A 22,201-nucleotide genomic window follows, 5' to 3' on the forward strand; every position below is an offset into this window, starting at 1 on the left:
AAAGGTTATATTAAAGATTTCGAGTTATATTGACTGATTTATGCCCATTTTAAATCTGGAGCAACATTCAGAGCAGGTTCCCTTTGGAGATGTTCCCTCCCACCCCAGGCTATGTAGGCATCTGCTACTTCATCAACAATCAACATCAGGGTTATGGGTCAACCACACAAAATCCTTATCATTGAAGTCCATTTGCTAAGCTACACAATGTTAGTATCATAGTTGTTCACAAGAATTATAGGGTATCTCTATCCTTGAATCTTCGTTTTTCATGGCTATGGGCCATCCACAAACCCACACTTCATCGAAGTCCATTTGCTAGGTCATACACTATTACTATCAGAATTGATCACAATAATTATAGGGTATCTCTATCCTCGAATCTTTGTTTGTCATGGTTATGGGTCATCCACAAACCCATAGTTTATCGAAGTCCATTTGCTAGGCTGCACTCTATCAGTATCATTGTTGGTCATAAGAATTACAGGGTATCTCTATCCTCGGATCCTCATCCATCATAGTTATGGGTTAACCACATGAAACCCTTCTCTTCAGTGGCTCTTCATATTCAACAAAGGCTTCTCATGAGAGAACTTCACGCAATGGGGACCATTGCTTCTTAAGGAGGGAGGAATGATCCGAATGGAAAAATGCATCCACCCACGGTATTCATCCACTCATAGTATTCATTCACCCATGGAATTTACCCATTGTATTGTAAGTGGCATCCACCCATGGTATTTTCCTATGGTATTGTAAGTGGCATTGACCCTTGGTATTCATACTCCCATGGTATTTATCCACTCATGGAATTTACCCGTGGTATTGTAAGTGACATCCACCCATGATATTCATTCACCCATGGTATTTACCATCCCCTGGAATTTACCTATAGTATTGTGCAAAAAAGGCTATAAGTAACATGTCAGATTTTGTAAAAGGACAAATTGTCCACCACAATGTAGCCTTTACAATTATTATGTGTTTTTAATAGAAAAAATTCTTTGTGATTTTGTTATTGTGTGTTCTCCTCTTTTCTACTAGAATTTCAATTTTTCAGATCTTGGGGGCCTCCCCCAAGATCCGGATTAACACATACATGACTTTCTTGGGTTTTGTAAAAAATTCAGAATCGATGATGAAGATGTTATGTGTATTCTATTCAACCTCACTCTTGAAGGTCATGTTAATAATTGGTGTCATACCTTACCATATGCTTCCATTCATTCTCTTCATCATTTTACTAAGGAGCTTCATCAAGATTTTCATGGGTATGATTACCGAGATCTTTATAAAAGGATCAATAAACTTAGAATGGAGCCTGGTGAATCAGTTGGGGATTTTTCTAATAGATTCCTTCACTTATGTTGTGATTTTCCTAAAGAAGATATGGATGGGGATTTATTTAAGAAAATGTTTTAATTTCTGGTTTAGATCTCTTTGATCCAATTTGAATCTAAACCTTCTGATGTTCCTATGTCTCCAAATCTTGTAAATCATGAGAAACCTCTAATTTTAGGGGAGGAAGCTACTATTCCTTTTGTTCCTCATCCTCCTCCTTTTTTGGTTCTAATGATGGTGCCACCTTGCGATAATAATAAAGTTGGTAAGTCTACGCATCAAATTTTCTAAGCCATCTTCTCATCTCCCTTCCACCTATCATGATTCAAACCCAATGGGGGAAATCCCAGAATAGCTAATAAAGCCCATGGTGAAGACTAACTCTATACTGTAAGATGATGTTACTATTCATAACTCTAGCCTTGAATCTGATCTAGATTTCTGTTAGCCTTTATCATCTACATGCCATGAATATTTGTACTTTGATACGCCTGATCAATCTGCTCCACCATCTAGTTTTTCACACTCTCTTGATTTTCGAGTTGTTGGTTCAAATTGCAATAAGTTACAAGGAAATCACATTACACAGTAGAGGAACAAGAAGGTGTTGGGTGTGGAGCTTGATTATATTCTTTATTCAGAGGTATCGCCTCATTGGACCCTAGTCCATAATGTGGAGGCAACGTCACCCGTAAATGTGCACTGCTAGGGGCATCCATGGGGGGAAACTGCTAAAAATAGAAGTAAAATTGCCTTGTAAAATGTTGTAATTTCATAGTCAATCTTGGTTGTTCATTAGGAAAAAATATGATGGTTGAAGTTATGTTTAATTTAGGGTTTGTTTGTGTGTGGAGCATGATTGTTCAGAGCTCTTTGTTTCAGTCGGTTGTATACCCCAAGAAGTTTGTACACACCTCCCCGCGGGGGGGCAATCCCCCCCGCTAGGGGGTCCGGGGGGGCCGATGCCCCCCCGGCTGGGGGTGTCCGGGGGCTCGGGGCAGTGCCCCCGAAGCCAAAAATAAATGTAAAATTTCCTTGTAAAAGTATAGTAATTTCTAGTCAATCTAGGCCGTTCATTAGGCGAATGATCTGACGGTAGAGCTTATTTTTAGTTTAGGGTTTTTTTCCCTAGAAGGCAACCCCTCTCTTTGTATGAGGGCATTGTATTTGAGGTTGTGATATATAGATGTGTATTCTATGAGCGAGAAATAGAGTGGTGAGACTGTGAGAGAAAACAGAGGATATTACAGCAGATCTGCTGTAGGTTGTGTCTCTTCATTTTGCTGCATAATAGAAAGGAAGGAATGGCTATTTGAGGTGGACGTAGCCCAAACTGGGTGAACCACGTATATCTGTTTCTCTCTTGTTTTATGCGTTTTCTATGTTTATATTTCTGCAATATTTTATGTGCTCCATTGCTCTGTAATATATAATTTTCTAACAACTGGTATCAGAGCCGAAGGTCTATTTGGCTGATAAACTCACAGGAAAAAATGGTTCCTCATTCGAGTGTGAGCAATGGTGGAAGATGGTAAGTTTAGGGTCGAGAAATTTAATGGCCAAAAATTCTCGCTGTGGAAGATGCAGATGGAAGATTATCTGTATCAGAAAGATCTGTACCTACCATTGAGCGGAAAAACAAAGAAGCCGACTCCTATGACAAATGAAGAATGGAACCTTCTCGATAGAAAGGCACTCGGAACAATACGGTTGTGCCCCGCTGTGTCATTCACCTTCAACATTTCGAAGGAATCAACGACAGAGGATTTGATTCAGGCATTGTCAAAACTATATGAAAAACCCTCGGCCTCAAACAAGGTATTTCTTATGAAACGGTTATTTAATATGAAGATGTCGGAAGGTGGATCTGTTGCAGACCATTTAAATGATTTTAATAATGTTACAAGTCAGTTATGCTCTGTAGGGGTAAACTTTGATGATGAAGATAGAGCTCTGTTATTCTTGTGCTCATTACTAGAAAGTTGGAATGGTTTAATAATGGCCATTAGTAACTATGTGTCTAGATCTAGTACTTTAAAGTTTGGTGATGTTGTCGGTGCTATCCTTAGCAAGGAAATGCGACGGAAAAGCTCCGGTGAGACATTGGGTAATGCTTTGAGTGCAGAGTCTAGGGGAAGAAAAATTGAAAGAGGAAAGAGCTCAGGGTATCGCAGTAAATCAAGGAAAGGCAGATCCAAGTCCAGATCAGGGATAGTGTGCTGGACATGCGGAAAGAAAGGACACCTAAAGAAAGACTGTAAATCTTGGAAGGGAAAAGAAGGAGATGCACAACAAGAAAACAATCATGAAGCAAATGTGATAGGTGAGGTGTTACAAGATGCTTTGATTCCTTCTTTTGAAAATATCACTGATTCCTGGGTGGTAGATTCAGGGGCCTCATTCCATGCCTCCTGATAAGAAATACTTTCATGACTATGTTCAAGGCGATTTTGTACAAGTTTTTTTGGGTGATGATAAACCCTGTAAAATTGTTGGAATGGGTAAGGTTCTTGTAAAATAGCAGAATGGAAACCAATGGCTACTAAAGGAGGTAAGGCATGTTCCAGATCTAAAGAAAAATCTGATTTCAACAGGGCAGTTAGGTGGTGAAGGTTGTGTGACAATTTTCATAGATAAAGCTTGGAAGGTCACCAAAGGAGCCCTGGTAATAGCAAAAGGCAAAATGTGTTGGCATTTTGGCTCAGGTATGGCGCTATGATACAGGTGTTGTCCTTGATGGCAACTCTCTTTGATGACAGACCTCCGTTCAGTCTACAGAATGAAGAAGAAATCTCATATACGCAGGTTAATTAAGTACAAGTTGCGTATACACGCTGGTAATATGCATAGTAAGTCGCGTATACGCAGGAGAGCTATATAATAAGTCGCGTATACACGCAGATGAATGAACAGAAAAGTGCGTATATGTCGGGAAGTTTCCTTTTGGTCCATGGTAGTTAGTCCTCGGTACTTGTGCCCATGTCTTTGGACCAAAGTACCTCGACAGTCGTGTAGATCTCTAGTTTTGAAGTTGATGGTTTTGGATTTCTATGGTTTTGGCTCTTGGTATTGAGCAAGGCCTAAGGCTATATAAGGAGAAGAAGATCATTAGGCAACATCATCTTTTGAGAAGGCTTGAATATCTGAAAAGAAAGAGATCTGACATGCAGGTTCTGGGTTGCTTGATCTAAGCCAAGGAAAGATCACATCGGTTGATGGAAGACTAGATCTAAGGATAGATTGGGATCTAATGGTTTGAAATGCACTATCATGATATGGTTGATTATGCATATTTCTAGATCTGCATACTGTCGCAATGTTATGTTCTGGGTCTAACTGATGTCTGGTACAACTGCAAATTGAGAGAGTTTATTTTTAGATCTGTACGCAGGTTGGCTTCGGTAAAAGCGCGTGTATACGCGGGTTTTGCTCATTGAAGTAGCGTATATCTTTTGAAGCTTGATTTTGGGTCTACAGTTGGGTCTGACTGTTATTGCAGAGTTCTGTAGTCTGCTCTGTGTTCTGGTAACTGGTGATTGACAGGGTTCAGTGGTTCAGTGATTCAAAGTTTGGTTGTTTTATGCTTCAATGATCTGTTGTGAAAGGTGAATGAATTGTAGTCTTCAGATTGTAATGTTGTGCTTCAGGAATATCCAGTCTGAAAATGTATGAAAAGTGGTACCTGAAGGAAAGAAGATTGTAGGCCAGCACCTACGTACTAGTATCTTAGCTAGTACAAGAGCAAAAGGGGGTTGGAGCTCCCTTCCAAGGAAGTTTGGAGAACGAGAGAAGGTTGTAGCCTTCTGCAGGTTGTAGCCTGCGTACTGGTATAAGGCTGCACCAGTACAAAAAGATTGTAAACTGAAGTTTTATATTAAAGAAAGATAGAGACGACTTGCAGCAGGTGGTTTTCACCCACATTGGGTTTCCACCTTATATCTTGGTGTTCATGTGTGTGGCTTTTGATTTGTTCTGTTATACTGCACCTCTTTACTGTTAATGTGGTGAATAATGTCCTGATGCACTTAACTGAAGATTAATCTAACTAAATTATAAGCTTTCTTCTTATACGCTGTTTTATTTAGTCACAGTAGCGTGTACACGCTGGTTCACTTAACGGAAGTAGCGTATATGTTTCTGAGCATTGAAAAAGATTGATTGATCTGATAATACTGATTCACCCCCCCTCTCAGTATTATTTCCATCAATTGGTATCGGAGCAGGTCCTTCAGAGAAGCTTGATCGCTTGAAGGTAGATCATTCATCATGAGCAACTACGAGAAAGAAGCATCAATCAGGCCACCGATTTTTGATGGGACAAATTTCAATTATTGGAAGGTAAGAGTTACTGCATATCTTCAATCTCTTGGTACAGAAGTTTGGAACATTGTAGAAACAGGCTATGCTTTTCCTTCAGCTACTCCTACAGATCCAGCTGAGAAAAAGCAGTACGAAACAAATGCAAAAGCAGTCAGTACTCTATTAGGAAGTATATCCCAAACAGAATTCATGAAGGTCATGCACTTGAAATCAGCAAAAGAGATATGGGACAAAATGATCACTAGCTATGAAGGAGATGAACAGGTAAAACAAGCTAAACTTCAAACTCTCAGGATTCAATATGAGACTCTCAAGATGTATAATGATGAAAGTGTGGCTAATTATTTTCTTCGGGTAGATGAGATTGTTAATTGTATGAAAAATTTGGGTGAAGAAATAAAAGAGACTATAGTAGTTCAAAAGATTCTAAGATCATTATCCCCCAAGTTTGAATCTAAAGTATCTGCAATAGAAGAAAAGGAAAATCTCTGTGTTCTCACTATGTCTCAGCTACATGGAATTCTAACCGCTTATGAAATGAGAAAGGGAGGTCCATCAGACAGAAGGGAAGCTACTTTTAAGGCATCAGGAAAAGAAGATTACTATGAAGCAAGCCATGTTCCAGAAGAAGAGGAAGAAGAATCAAATTTTGTCAGAAATCTTCAAAGGGGTTCTGGAAGGTTCAGAGGTAAGCTACCTTTCAAATGCTTTGCTTGTGGAAGAGTAGGTCATTATGCTGCAAAATGTCCTTATAAGGATAAAGGAAAAGAACCTGCTAGATGGAACAAGAAACAAAGTGCAAATAAGAAAAGCTACTACACCCATGAAGATAGTGATGGCTTATCAAACAGTGATGAAGATGAACAAGGTAATAAATATAAGCTGTTAATGGCATTTGAAGATGATGATTATGAGGATGCTGTAGATGTGGATAATCTCTATGATGAAATTACTAGACTCAAGAGATGCATAGAAGAAAAGAATTTGATCATTGATACTTTGCAATTTCAAATTGATGAAAAGGAAAAACATCTTGAAAAACTAGAAGGTGAAATTGTTGGTCTCAGGAAAGAAATTGAGAAAACAAAAGCTATTAATCTTAAGTTTGTCAAAGGATCTGAAACTTTGGATGAGATTATCAATGTGCAGCGGTCTCCTCTAAACAAGACAGGTTTGGGCTATAATGGAGAAACCTCTCAAGCATCCACCTCAAAAAGTTATCTTGATGCAGCAAGAAGAAATGAGCAGAAGAACAATGAAGATAATCAGGTAAAGCAGGGACGAATTACAAACAGAAACTATCAGGGACAATCCATCTTAAGGGTGAACAAAAGCTACAACCAGCCACAGGTAAAATCTTCTCAGTTTGGTTCAAGAATAGATGAAAATAGAAATTACAATCAGTTGGCTGGTAGATTCAATAACCGCAGAAGCTTCTTCAATGGACAATGCTTTTCTTGCCATAACTTTGGTCACAAAGCAGCTCAATGTGTTGCATATAAAACAATCATGACTAGGGAAGCTCAAAAACAAAGAAGTATGACAGGGATTACAAAAAGGACCTATAACAACTTTTCGGTTCTTGAAAATGAAGTTGAATGTTCTATTTGCAATAATTTTGGTCATGAAGATTCTGAATGCAGGAGCAGGTTTCAGGAGAAAAAGGAACAAGCCACAAGCACCAAAACATGGAGAATAAAGGAACCTCAAATAGAAAGATGTGGGATAGCATTTTATGCAGAAGGACAGGAAAATCTATGGTACATTGACAGTGGATGTTCGAAACATATGACAGGTGATAAAGAAAAACTTGAATCTTATTCTACTTTAGAAAAGGGAAAGAAAGTTTCTTTTGGAAATGATACTCCTGCAACTATAAAAGGAAAAGGTATTGCTCCTTTGAAAGAAAAGGTCAAGGCTGGAAATGTTTTGTATGTTGATGGATTGAAGCATAATCTACTAAGTGTCAGCCAGATGTGTGATCAAAAAACCGAGGTTATTTTCAGATCGAATGGATGTCTTGTTCGTGATCTTGATACAGGTAAAACAGTTCTCAAAGGCAAAAGAACTCCAAATAATCTGTACATATTTGAAGAAGGACAACAACAATGCTATCTTAGCAAGGATGAAGAGCACTGGTTATGGCATCGAAGGTTGGGACATCTAAGCTTCTCACAAATAAGGAAAGCATGCAAATATCAGGCAGTTCGCGATCTTCCAGACATTAAAATTCCAGACAACACCATATGCAAATCTTGTCAGTTTGGAAAGCAAACCAGAACTAACTTTCCAGAGAAGGAAGGATCAGCTAGCTTGCCTCTTGAGCTAGTCCATACAGATGTATGTGGTCCATTTAGGAAAAGGACACCTCGAGGAGAAGAATATCTGATATTATTCATTGATGATTTCTCAAGGTTTGTTTGGTTAGGGCTTATGAAGCACAAAGATGAAGCATTCGAAAAATTCAAATCCTTCAAAGCATTGGTTGAAAATGAATCAGGACACAAAATTAAGTGCCTCAGATCTGACAGAGGTGGGGAGTTCACCTCAAATGAATTTTTCGATTTCTGTGATGAACATGGGATAAGAAGAGAATTTTCTACAGCTAGAACTCCTCAGCAAAATGGGGTTGTGGAAAGAATGAACAGAACTATCCAACAAATGGCTCGTGCTATGCTCGATGAATCAGGTACTCCTGCAACCTTCTGGGGTGAAGCTGCACATGCTGCTGTTATTATTCTTAACAAAACAAATGTCCGAGTAAACAGCACTCAAACACCTCATGAGCTTTGGAGTGGTAAAACTCCTTCCGTGAAGCACTTCAAAATCTTTGGGAGCAAATGTTATATTAAGAATACTGATGAGCAACTTGGCAAACTTGAACCAAGAGCAGATGAGGGCATTCTTCTTGGTTATTCTCCGCATAGCAAAGCATACAAGTGCTACAATAAAAGACTTGGCAGAATTGTTGACAGTATTGATGTAGTGGTTGATGAGAAGGGATATATTCCTAGGCAAGTTCATCATGAAGACATTGAAGAAGATGAAGGCTACTCTCAAAGGCGGAATGATGAAGAAGAAGAACCTCAAGAAGAAGAAGAATCTCAAGAAGAACCAGAGGAGCAGACAAGAATAGAAGAGAAGACTCCATCCAGATATGTTCAAAAGAATCATCCAGAAACTCAGATTGTGGGGCAGAAAGAAGCAGGAGTACAAACAAGAAGGACACTTGCGGAAGCTTCAAGCTACTTGGCATTACTCTCCTCCACTGAACCACAAAATGTGAAAGAGGCATGCAAAGATGAATGTTGGGTCAAAGCAATGGATGAAGAACTTGAGCAAATCGAAAAGAACAACACTTGGGAATTAGTTCCTAGACCAAAAGATAAGAATGTGATAGGAACAAAATGGGTCTTCAAGAATAAATTAAATGAAAATGGAGAAGTAATTAGAAACAAGGCCAAACTTGTTTGTAAAGGGTATGCACAGCAAGAAGGAATAGATTTTGAAGAGACCTTTGCTCCTGTGGCAAGACTTGAGGCCATCCGAATGTTCCTTGCTCTCTCAAGCTTTCAAAACTTCAAGGTTTTTCAAATGGACATGAAATCAGCGTTTCTGAATGGAGACTTAGAAGAAGAAGTATATATTGAGCAGCCAGATGGTTTCATTCTTGGGAATGATCCAAACCTTGTATGCAGATTGAAAAAGGCTCTCTATGGACTCAAACAAGCTCCAAGGGCTTGGTACTATCGGTTGGACAAATATCTTCACCAACAAGGCTTTTCAAAAGGATCAGCAGATAGCAATCTCTATATAAAAGTTGAAAATAACAAATTGCTAATTCTTGTTGTTTATGTAGATGATATTATCTTTGGCAGCAATGAAGAGACTATGAGTCAAAACTTTGCCTTGGTTATGCAGAAAGAATTCGAAATGTCACTACTTGGAGAATTGACATATTTTCTTGGATTGCAAATCCAACAAAATGAAGGAGGTATCTTCTTATCTCAAACCAAATACCTCAAGCAGATCTTGAAGAAGTATGGCATGGAAGAGTCAAAACCAGTATGTACACCCATGGTTACAGGATGCAGCCTCAGTGCAAATGATGAATCAGCAGCAGTTCACCAACCCACTTATAGATCCATGATTGGGAGTTTGCTTTATTTGACAGGTACTCGACCAGATATTACACATGCAGTAGGAATGGTTGGAAGATTTCAAGCCAACCCAAAGGAAACTCATCTTCAGGCAGTCAAAAGAATCTTCAAATATCTTCAAGGGACCCAAAACTATGGCTTATGGTATCCTAGAAATACAGATCTCACTCTTCATGCTTACACAGATGCAGATTGGGCTGGAAGTGTGGATGATAGGAAAAGCACAAGTGGTGGTGCTTTCTTCATGGGTTCCAGATTAGTATCTTGGTTCAGCAAGAAACAGAGTTCGATTGCCTTATCTACAGCTGAAGCAGAATATGTGGCTGCAGCATCTTGTTGCACACAACTTCTTTGGATGATGCAGACCTTGCAGGACTTTCAAATCACTTGCACTCCACCCGTCTCTATCTTATGTGATAATACAAGTGCAATCAGCATTTCAAAGAATCCAGTCATGCACTCAAAGACCAAGCACATACCAATCAAGTACCATTTTCTTCGGGAACAAGTGCTTGAGCAGAAGGTCAAGTTGGAGTATGTTCCTTCTAAGGAACAAGTTGCTGATATTCTCACAAAACCACTGCCCAGGGAAACTTTTGAATATCTCAGACAAAAGCTGGGAGTAGTTGATGCTTCATCCTGCTGTTGAAGGTTGTTTACAGAAAAGTTGGTATACGCAGGTTACGGAAGGGATATCTGCGTATATACGCCGATTTATGCGGGGTAAGTCGCGTGTCTGTTGGACGCTTGTTGCAGAAAGTATATCCGCGTACATACGCAGTTTCATGCAGGAGAAATCGCGTATATGAAGTTCTGAACAGCAAGGGCAAACTCTGGAGTTCTGAACAGCAATGGGTATGTCAGAATTCTTCAGGCACAGTTTCAGGGGGTGCAGCAGGCACAGGTTCAGGGGGAGCAGCTTAAAAGTCTCATAAAGCATTGTTGGCATTCAGATGTTTTGGTTGTTGATTTCAGGAAAAGGAGCTCAGAAAGAAATCCTGGTTGCTGATCTAAAAAGATGTTTATCATATGCTGCTGGTGACTTTCATAAGTCTTGGTCTAGATCTGTTGTCTCTATGTCATGTATCTCTCTTGTGATATCTCTTTTATGGTGTCAAGGTCATGTAACGGCCTATGTTGGTTTCCCCACTATGCCTGGGATGAATGATGTAATATAATTGATTCTGATGTGTCCCCTCTTGGTAGGGAATATGGATGTATGTAGTGAGTCTTTTGGTGATAGAAAGGTCCCTTATGGTGTATAAGTCTTGGTTCTTGTTAAAGATCATCTTTTGCAGATCTTGCCTACAGTCAGGGGGAGCATGTTTCAGCACAGCCAAGCAGAGGTATCAGCATGTTCTCAGGGGGAGCACAGCCCTTTGCCCTTGATGACAAAGGGGGAGAATGATTCTAAGGATCTGAAGGTTGCCATCAAGTCCAAAGGGGGAGATTGTTGGCATTTTGGCTCAGGTATGGCGCTATGATACAGGTGTTGTCCTTGATGGCAACTCTCTTTGATGACAGACCTTCGTTCAGTCTACAGAATGAAGAAGAAATCTCATATACGCAGGTTAATTAAGTCCAAGTTGCGTATACACGCTGGTAATATGCATAGTAAGTCGCGTATACGCAGGAGAGCTATATAATAAGTCGCGTATACACGCAGATGAATGAACAGAAAAGTGCGTATATGTCGGGAAGTTTCCTTTTGGTCCATGGTAGTTAGTCCTCGGTACTTGTGCCCATGTCTTTGGACCAAAGTACCTCGACAGTCATGTAGATCTCTAGTTTTGAAGTTGATGGTTTTGGATTTCTATGGTTTTGGCTCTTGGTATTGAGCAAGGCCTAAGGCTATATAAGGAGAAGAAGATCATTAGGCAACATCATCTTTTGAGAAGGCTTGAATATTTGAAAAAGAAAGAGATCTGACATGCAGGTTCTGGGTTGCTTGATCTAAGCCAAGGAGAGATCACATCGGTTGATGGAAGACTAGATCTAAGGATAGATTGGGATCTAATGGTTTGAAATGCACTATCATGATATGGTTGATTATGCGTATTTCTAGATCTGCATACTGTCGCAATGTTATGTTCTGGGTCTAACTGATGTCTGGTACAGCTGCAAATTGAGAGAGTTTATTTTTAGATCTGTACGCAGGTTGGCTTCGGTAAAAGCGCGTGTATACGCGGGTTTTGCTCATTGAAGTAGCGTATATCTTTTGAAGCTTGATTTTGGGTCTACAGTTGGGTCTGACTGTTATTGCAGAGTTCTGTAGTCTGCTCTGTGTTCTGGTAACTAGTGATTGACAGGGTTCAGTGGTTCAGTGATTCAAAGTTTGGTTGTTTTATGCTTCAATGATCTGTTGTGAAAGGTGAATGAATTGTAGTCTTCAGATTGTAATGTTGTGCTTCAGGAATATCCAGTCTGAAAATGTATGAAAAGTGGTACCTGAAGGAAAGAAGATTGTAGGCCAGCACCTACGTACTAGTATCTTAGCTAGTACAAGAGCAAAAGGGGGTTGGAGCTCCCTTCCAAGGAAGTTTGGAGAACGAGAGAAGGTTGTAGCCTGCGTACTGGTATAAGGCTGCACCAGTACAAAAAGATTGTAAACTGAAGTTTTATATTAAAGAAAGATAGAGACGACTTGCAGCAGGTGGTTTTCACCCACATTGGGTTTCCACCTTATATCTTGGTGTTCATGTGTGTGGCTTTTGATCTGTTCTGTTATACTGCACCTCTTTACTGTTAATGTGGTGAATAATGTCCTGATGCACTTAACTGAAGATTAATCTAACTAAATTATAAGCTTTCTTCTTATACGCTGTTTTATTTAGTCACAGTAGCGTGTACACGCTGGTTCACTTAACGAAAGTAGCGTATATGTTTCTGAGCATTGAAAAAGATTGATTGATCTGATAATACTGATTCACCCCCCCTCTCAGTATTATTTCCATCAAAATGGTTGGTACATTGTATTTATGCAATGGTATTTCTAACTCTGTTAATGCTTTAACTTCCAAAGGAGCAGATGCAACATTATGGCATCATAGGCTCGGACACATGAGTGAAAAGGGGATGAAGATTCTTCACTCAAGGAATTTGTTGCCGGGTTTGAAGAATGTTGATTTGGACTTCTGTGAGAATTGAATTTATGGAAAGCAGAAGAGAGTCAGATTTCTAAGAGTTGGGAAAGAAAAGAAGAACAAAAAATTAGAGCTTGTGCATATAGATGTATGGGGACCTGCTCAGGCACCATCTCTCGATGGATCTCGTTATTATGTTACTTTTATTGATGATGCAACTAGAAAAAACTTGGATTTACTATATTAAGAATAAATCTGATGTATTTGATACTTTCAAGAAATCGAAAGCTTTGGTTGAGATTGAGACAGGAAGGAAATTGAAGTGTCTCACATCAGATAATGGAGGTGAATATTGTAGTAAAGAGTTTTATAGGTACTATTTAGAGCATGGAATTCACAGAGAGAAGACAGTTCCAACAACACCACAAGAAAATGGTGTGTCCAAAAGGATGAACAGAATAATCATGGAGCGTGCAAGGTGCATGAGATTGCATGTAGGATTGCCTTTACAGTTTTGGGCAGATGTTGTAGATACTACTGTATATCTAATAAACAGAGGGCCTTCAAGTTCTTTGGATGGTGGTGTTCCAGAGGAAGCATGGAGAGGTAAAAAAGTAAACTATTCTTTTTTAAAGCCTTTTGGTTGTGAGGCCTTTGTCCATATTGATAAAGAAAATAGAACAAAACTTGAGGCAAAGTCAAAGAAATGTACCTTTACTAGATATGGTGTTAATGATTTTGGTTATCGCATATGATTACGAAAATCACAAAATCATTAGGTACAAAGATGTAATATACAATGAAAATGTCTTGTACAAGAATCAGTTGCAGGAAAAGTGTTGAGAATGCAACAAGATGATGGAGCTTAGTGGAAAGGAGTCGCCTTCACTAAGTGGGCCCGTAGGCTATTTTTGGTGCAAAGTCTGTTTTTAGACTATGTCTATTTTTAGACATATGGATCGTGGTCTATGAGTTGCAGTATGTTATTTGTGGATTATTAGTCATGTTAGTAAAAATAGAAGGACTTCTATTTTTAGACATATAGGCATGTTTCTATTTTTAGACTGCCAGGCTAAAAATAGAACAGTCGAATATTATTGTATCATAATAATATTTGGACTATAAACATTATCTTATCCTCTTGGAGCACTTCAGTTTGAGCTACAGATGTGGCACATGCAGCTGTAAGAAGGAAATACACTTTCTTTGTGGGTTAGTTGAGCTATTGCATGCAGGACTTTAGTTAGAACTCAATCAGTTGAGTTTGGTGGAGTTGGATGTGGAGTTGATGGAGTTGTGTTCAGTTTGACTTGGTTGAACTAGTTGTACTTAGTCTAACTACAAATAGACTAGTGATGAGTGATGTGAATTAATTGTTAAACTAATTCACTAATTATTAACTCATAAAGAAACTAAAGAATACATCAGTTAACTCAGTTGCATGTCAGTGCATGTACAGTTCAATGGAGACAGGTGTTAGAGGTTGAGATTGCTATCAGTTGTGACTATAGTTGTGCATGAGATCTTGCACAATCAATGGGATTGAGTTATGCCAATGAGGACTATGCAGTGTGGGCCAATACCAAGGAATTATAGCCTATGCTCACGTGATTTTTTACTTAGCATTGTGCAGTGGAGGCAGGCAAAGCAGCGGAGGAGATTTGAACCTGTGACTTGCTCGGATCTGAGCTAGTTTTGTGTGTAACAGGTGGAGATAGTGCTGAGTACTTGTGAGGAGTATTGTACTATGTATTGTTACATGTTCTCAATCATTATAATATACAGATAGTGTGGGTTTTTCAGCTATATGCTTTCCCAGGGTTACATATTGTGTTAATGTGTGCATGAGATTGATGTTTCATTGTTTTTAATGCTGCTAAATTGATGATCAACTTAGAGGAGGTTATGTATTGTGCATGTATTCCACAATAGTGTATAATCAGGATAATCTCTATGAATAAGTGTTTATTATTCAAAATTTCTACAAAAAGAAGCAAGAAAAAGAAAACAAGGAATATGTAGTTCTTGACAAAATCACTGAAAAAGTAAAGGTGCTTGAAAATAATAATAATCAACAACCACAACAACAACAACCACCACAAAAACAATAGACACCCCAACCACCTGAAAGTGGTGTTAGAAGATATAACAGGATAAGTAAACCCCTTGAACGATACTCTCCTTCATTGTATTATTTATTGTTGACTGATTCTGGTGAACCAGAATATTATGAAGAAGCAGTGCAAGTAGAAATTAGGAAGAAGTGGGAGTAGGCCATGAAAGAAGAGATGGACTCCTTAGCACATAACCAGACTTGGGACTTAGTCAGGTTGCCTGCAGGTAAAACAACATTGCAGAATAAATGGGTTTATAGGCTGAAGGAAGAAGATGGAGAAAAATAGAGGTACAAAGCTAGACTTGTGGTGAAGGGGTTTGCACAGAAGAAAGGTATTGATTTTGATGAAATATTTTCTCCTGTTGTTAAAATGACTTCAATCAGAACTATTTTAATTCTAATAGCAACTAAATATTTGCATCTTGAGCAGTTAGATTTAAAGACAACCTTTCTCCATGGGGATTTGGAGGAAGAGATATATATGCAGCAACCACAAGGATATGAGGTGAAAGGGAACGAGAAACTAGTGTGCAGGTTGAGGAAGAGCTTGTATGGCTTAAAACAGGCTCCAAGGTAGTGGTATCTAAAATTTGATAAGTTTATGTCTGAACAAGGTTATACTAGATGTCACTCTGATCATTGTGTTTATCTGAAAAGGCAAAATGATGGCAGCTATATTATATTGTTATTGTATGCAGATGACATGCTTGTCGCAGGGTCTAACATGTAGGAAATAAATGTGCTCAAAAGAAAATTGGCAAATTCATTTGCAATGAAGGATTTGGGAGCTGCAAAACAAATCCTTGGTATGAGAATCACTAGAGACAGGAAAAATCACAAATTAACATTGTCTTAGAACGAGTACATACAAAAGGTGTTGAAAATATTTAACATGCACAATGCAAAACCAGTTAGTACACCTTTTGCTAGCCCTTTCAAACTTAGTAAGGAAATGTTCCCAAAGACCCAAGAAGACATGGATTATATGTCTAATGTTCCATATGCATCAACAGTTGGAAGCTTAATGTATGCAATGGTCTGCAATGCTTGATATTGCACATGCAGTGGGAGTTGTAAGCAGGTACATGAACAATCCAGGAAAGGAACATTGGATGGTAGTGAAATGGATTCTCAGATATTTGAAAGGTACCACAAATCAAACATTATGCTTTTGTGGTTCAAACATTTCTCTACAAAGATATGTTGATGCAGATATGGCAGGTGACAGAGACAACAGGAGGAGCACTACAGGATATGTATTTACTGTTGGTGGAACAACTGTCAGTTGGGTTTCAAAAATCCAAAGTGTTGTTGCACTTTCAACAACAGAAGTAGATTATGTTGCTACTACAGAGGCTAGTAAAGAAATGATTTGGTTACAAAGGTTTATGGGTGAATTGGGTAAGGAGCATGATATGGGCACATTATACAGTGATAGCCAAAGTGCCATTCATCTCGCAAAGAACTCAACATTTCATTCCAGGACTAAACACATACAACTCAAGTACCATTTCATATGATCAGTGTTGGAAGATGGAGAGTTGAAGCTGGAAAAGATACATGCTAGCCAGAATCCTGCAGATATGCTAACAAAAGCTGTAACCAAGGAGAAACTGAGAACATGCCCAATTTCAATTGGTCTTCAAGGATGATGATGAAGATGAGAAACAACCAGGTCCAAAGAGGAGTCATTGTCCAGCAAATGAAGCAGCGATGGAGTTGCTACAATCATTCTCCAAGTGGGAGATTGTTGTGTGTGGAGCATGATTTTTCAAAGGTCTTTGTTTTAGCCAGTTGTATACCCCAGGAAGTTTGTACACCCCTCCATGCAGGGGGGTGGGGGAGGGGCTTGTGCCCCCCGCGGGGGTCCGAGGGGCCGATCGGGTCCAGGGGTCAGTGGTCCCCCGGCGGGGGCTCGGGGCCAGTGCCCCCGAAGCCAAAAATAAATGTAAAATTTCCTTGTAAAAGTATAGTAATTTCTAGTCAATCTAGGTCGTTCATTAGGTGGATAATTTGACGGTAGAACTTATGTTTAGTTTAGGGTTTTTTTCCCTAGAAGGAAACCCCTCTCTTTGTATGAGGGCATTTTGTTTGATGCTATGATATATAGATGTCTATTCTCTGAGCGAGAAATAGAGAGGTGAGGATGTGAGAGAAAACAGAGGATATTACAGCAGATCCGTTGTAGGTTGTGTCTCTTCATTTTGCTGGATAATAGAAAGGAAGGATTGGCTATTCGAGGTGGACGTAGCCCAAATTGGGTGAACCATGTATATCTATGTCTCTCTCGTTTTATGAGTTTTCTATGTTTATATTTCTGCAATATTTTATGTGCTCCATTGCTTCGTAATATATAATTTTCTAACAGGTTTTTTTCCCTAGAAGGAAACCCCTTGCTGTATGTGAGGGAATTGTATTGTGGCTATGCATATCTGTATTCTGAGCGAGAAAGAGAGAGGATATTGTGCTAGAGAGAAGAGGCGATTACAACAGGTTTGTTGTAGGTTGTATATCTTCATTTTGTTGGATAATATAAAAGGAAGGACTGGTTGTTTCTCTATGGATGTAGCCCAAACTAGGTGAACCACATATATCTGTGTCTCTCTTGTTTTATGCATTTTATATGTTTGTATTTTTACAATATATTTTATGTGTTCCATTTCTCTATAATATATAATTTTCTAACAACTCGTATCAAAGCTGAAGGTCTATTTGGCTGATAAACTCACAAGAGAGAAGGGTTCCTGGTTTGAGTGGGAGCAATGGCGGAAGATGGTAGGTTTAGGGTCGAAAAATTTAACGGTCAAAACTACCAGCTATGGAAGATGCAGATGGAAGATTACTTGTATTATAAAGATCTATACCTACCATTGAGCAGAAAGACAAAGAAGCTGATGAGTATGATAGACATAGAATGGAATATTTTCAATAGAAAGGCACTTGGAACAGTACGGCTATGCCTAGCAGCATCAATAGCCTTTAATATTTCAAAGGAAACACAATTAGAGGGGTTAATGTTGGCATTGGGAAAAATATATGAAAAACCCTCGTCCTGAAGGAAGATATTTCTTATGAAGCATCTATTTAATATGAAGATGTCAGAAGGTGGATCTATTGTTGATCATTTAAATGAATTTAATACATTTACCAGTTAGTTAAGTTATGTAGGGCTAACTTTTGATGATGAAGTTAGAGCTCTGTTATTTCTGTGCTCATTGCCAGAAAGATGGAATGATTTAGTTATGGCCATTAGTAACTCTATCTCTGGATCTAGTACTTTAAAGTTTGATGATGTTGTCGGTGCAATCCTTAGCGAGGAAATGTGATGGAAAAGCTCTAGTGAGACATCAGGTAATGCTTTGACTGCAAATACTAGGGGAATAAAAATTGAAAGAGGAAAGAGCTAGGATATCGAAGTAAGTCAAGGAAAGGCAGATCCAATTCTAGATCAGGGATAGTGTGATAGAAATGTGGGAAGAAAGGATATATGAAGAAATATTGCAAGTATCGGAAGGAAAAAGAAGGAGACGTGCAACAAGAAAACAATCGTGAAGCAAATGCGATAGGTATTGTGTTGCAAGATGATTTGATTCTTTCATTAGAAAATATTATTGATGCCTGGGTGATAGATTCAGGGGCCTCATTCCATGCCACACTTGATAGGAAACATTTTCATGATTATGCTCAAGGAGATTTTGGACAGGTTTGATTGGGTGATGATAAACCATGTAATCATTGGAATGGGTACAATTTTCATAAAAAAACATAATGGAAATTAATAGTTGTTGAAGGAGGTAAGGCATGTTCCAGATCTGAAGAAAAATCTGATTTCAACAGGGAAGTTGGGAGGTGAAGGCTGTGTGACTACATTTACAGATAAAACCTGGAAGGTCACTAAAGGAGCCTTGGTAATAACAAAAGGCAAAAAGGTTGGTACATTGTATTTATGCAATGGTATTTCTAATTATTTAACATCCACAAGAGAAGATATGGCATTGTGGCATCATAGGTTCAGGAACATGAGGGAGAAGGGGATGCATATTATTCACTCAAAAAATTTGTTTCCAGGTTTGAATTATGTTGATTTAAAATTTTGTGAGATTTGTGTTTATGGAAAACAAAAGAGAGTTAGATTCCTCAGAGTTGGGAAAGAAAAGAAGAGTGAAAAATTAGATCTTGTGCATACAGATGTATGGGGACATGCTTAGCTATTATCTTTCGATGGCTCTCATTATTATGTTACTTTTATTGATGATGCAACCAACAAAACCTAGATTTATTGTATTTGAAATAAATCTGATGTATTTGATACTTTCAAGAAATGGAAAGCTTTGGTCGAAAATGAGACATGAAAAAGTTTTGAGTGTCTCAGATCAGACAATGGAGGTGAATATTGCCACAAAGTGTTAGATAGGTGATGTTAAGAGAATGGAATTTACAAAGAGAAGACAGTTACAGGAACACCACAAGAAAATGATGTGTCAGAAAGGATGAACAAGATAGTCATGGAGCATGCAAGGTGCATGAAATTGCATGTAGGATTGCCTTTACAATTTTTGGAAAATGTTGTAGATACTGTTGTTTATCTAATAAACAGAGGGTGTTCAAGTTCCTTGGATGGTGGTATTCTAGAGTAGGCATGGATAGGTAAAAAGGTAAACTACTCATTTTTAAAGACTTTTGGTTGTGAAGCCTTTTTCCACATTAATAAAGAAAATAGAAAAAAGCTTGATGCGAAATCAAAGAAATGTACCTTTATTGGATATGGTGTTAATGATTTTGGTTATCTCTTTTATGATTATGAAAAACATAAAATCATTAGGAGTAGAGATGTCATATTCAATGAAAAGGTTTTGTATAAGGATCAGATGCAGAAAAAGAAACACGATAAAGAAAACAAAGAATACACAGTGCTTGATGAGATCACAAAAAAAGTGAAGGTGCCTGAAAAGCATAATGATCAATAGCTAGAACAACAACAACAACCACAACAACAAAAATCACCTTGTTAGCCTCTCTCATAAAACAATTATAAATCCAAAAATAAATAAATTAATTAAATATTCCAAGTTAGGAATTTGTGCCTAACTCTTGGGTTGTTCCTCTAAGAGGAGTTAGTTTAAGTAACTCCTATATTGGTGTGTGTCTGGTGAGAAATTATCTCAACCAAAGGAGAAATTATCTCAACCAAAAGTGTCTAAGATAGCATGCACTATCTTGAGAACACTATCTCTCATCTATTTATTTGTAACATTATATTCAATTATTTTAATGAATGGGAATGAGAGAGAATACCTAAGGCTGAAACATTTTTCTGCCAATATTTTGTGTGTAGTTTTTATGTGTTTTCCTATAATCTCTTTGAGTTAGTTTCATTTTCATCATGTGGTATCAGAGCTAATGGTTTGCTCTTTGGGAGTAAGAGTGTTTGCTTTAGATTGGTTAGTGTGTGCGAGTGCGTACTTGTAAAGTGAAATGGGAATTGGAAGCCAAGGCTCATGTCACCATTTTACAGCGCTGGAATGAGGATCCGTTGTGTTGACATAAAGGCGATAGCGCAGAGCTGGCAGATGTTATTCCTGTTGTGAAGACATCTATAGGAGGCACCAGGATTGTTGGCCATCTTTGTGCTGGGAACAAAAATGGTCTTTTGCTGCCAAATACAACTACCGACCAAGAGCTTCAACACCTGAGGAATAGTTTGCCTGATGAAGTTGTGGTGCAACGTGTTGAAGAACGACTATCTGCGCTTGGCAATTGTGTGGTGTGCAATGATCATGTTGCTCTCATTCATACCGACCTGGACAGGGAGACAGAAGAATTAATAGCAGACGTTCTGGGAGTTGAGGTTTTCAGGCAAACTATTGCGGGAAATATTCTTGTTGGGAGTTATAGCGTTTTCTCCAATAGGGGTGGTCTGGTCCATCCACACACTTCAATAGAAGATCTGGATGAATTATCAACTCTTCTTCAAGTACCTCTTGTGGCAGGCACTATCAATCGTGGAAGTGAAGTCTGTGTGAAAATATAAAAAAATCGAAGTCGTCGAAAGTATAGAGTCCAGTGAGAAAGGCTTGCTGCTACTGCATTCGAGCCACTAATTCGCATTAAGGAGCCACAGTGCGTGAAGGAGCCGCAAAACTAAGGAAACAAACCTTCAGAATCGTAGCTGAGGCCACCATCGTCCACCATGAAATCCTTGATAGCTGCACGACGTTTTGTGACCAGATTGGCATAGTCATCTTCTGCCACAAAATCATATATTTTATCATCTAATTTTATCTTGTATTCATAGTTTGAAATTTGTGTTGTGATGTGCTTAAAGGAATGATCGAATGGATGTACTCGCAGCGATGATCTGAGCATTGTTTGCTCCTTCACACAGTAGATGATCAAGCACTGCCTTCGCCCCTCCTTCTGATAAATCTGTCTTATTTATCAGTGAAACCCTTCTAATGTTGGAGGAATATCATTGTGCACAACCTAGGGTTTTCAGGATTTTTAATGACCCCGTATGGTTTGGGCTCTCGTTTGTGGGTCAACTATACGATATTCAAACGGATCCTTGCAGGTGCGGTTCTCTCATTCTTCTGTGCTCCTCTTTTAGGGGACGCTTTTGGCTTAATGTTTAGTGTATGGATTAGATTAAGCTTATTTAGCCCCATTTCAAAAATTTCAACTCGTGCCTGAATATTCTCGAGTTTTTTCACCAAGAAATCTCTCAGAAAACATTTGTGAATATCGATTGTGGTTCAATATATGGAGGGACATTATCTTTCTTAGCCCCACCCAATTTGAAATTTCGACTCTCAACGCTATCAGTAAGAAATTTCTCCGAACAAATATGTGAAATTTCCAGGCAATTGCGAAGCCTCGAGCTCAAGACGTCTGGCGTTGGAATCTCGTGGCCTGCATCTTTTCCAATTTGTTTTGTCCTACCTGAAACAAATTGAGTTGGGCTTCAAATTGCATAATTTTTTGGCTGATCCAGGAGCTGTCTCGTGAAATTTTGTTCAATGGAAGGCAGTTTTCGGTATTCCTTTTGACAAGATTTGTGCGGCTAATGGATGATGTGAACTTCCACTGTTGATGGTTGTATTTTGGTTGATCGGAGTAATAAATTATAATCTGTGTGCTTAGATCGAGCTCGGTTTCTTGTTATAGTTGTAAATTTGTTCTCT

At 38.7% G+C, this 22,201-nt stretch overlaps 1 pseudogene; it reads left to right on the forward strand.

Moving 5' to 3' along the window:
• Window positions 1-20,420: 20,420 nt before the first annotated feature.
• On the forward strand, window positions 20,421-21,051 carry LOC149175844 (eukaryotic translation initiation factor 6-2 pseudogene; annotated as a pseudogene).
• The last annotated feature ends 1,150 nt before the right edge of the window (window positions 21,052-22,201 follow it).

Source organism: Pinus tabuliformis, chromosome 4_1 (genome assembly GCF_031772625.1).
Source record: "Pinus tabuliformis cultivar Carrire ecotype Pingquan chromosome 4_1, CPIR1, whole genome shotgun sequence".
In the NCBI taxonomy this organism is placed as follows: domain Eukaryota; kingdom Viridiplantae; phylum Streptophyta; class Pinopsida; order Pinales; family Pinaceae; genus Pinus; species Pinus tabuliformis.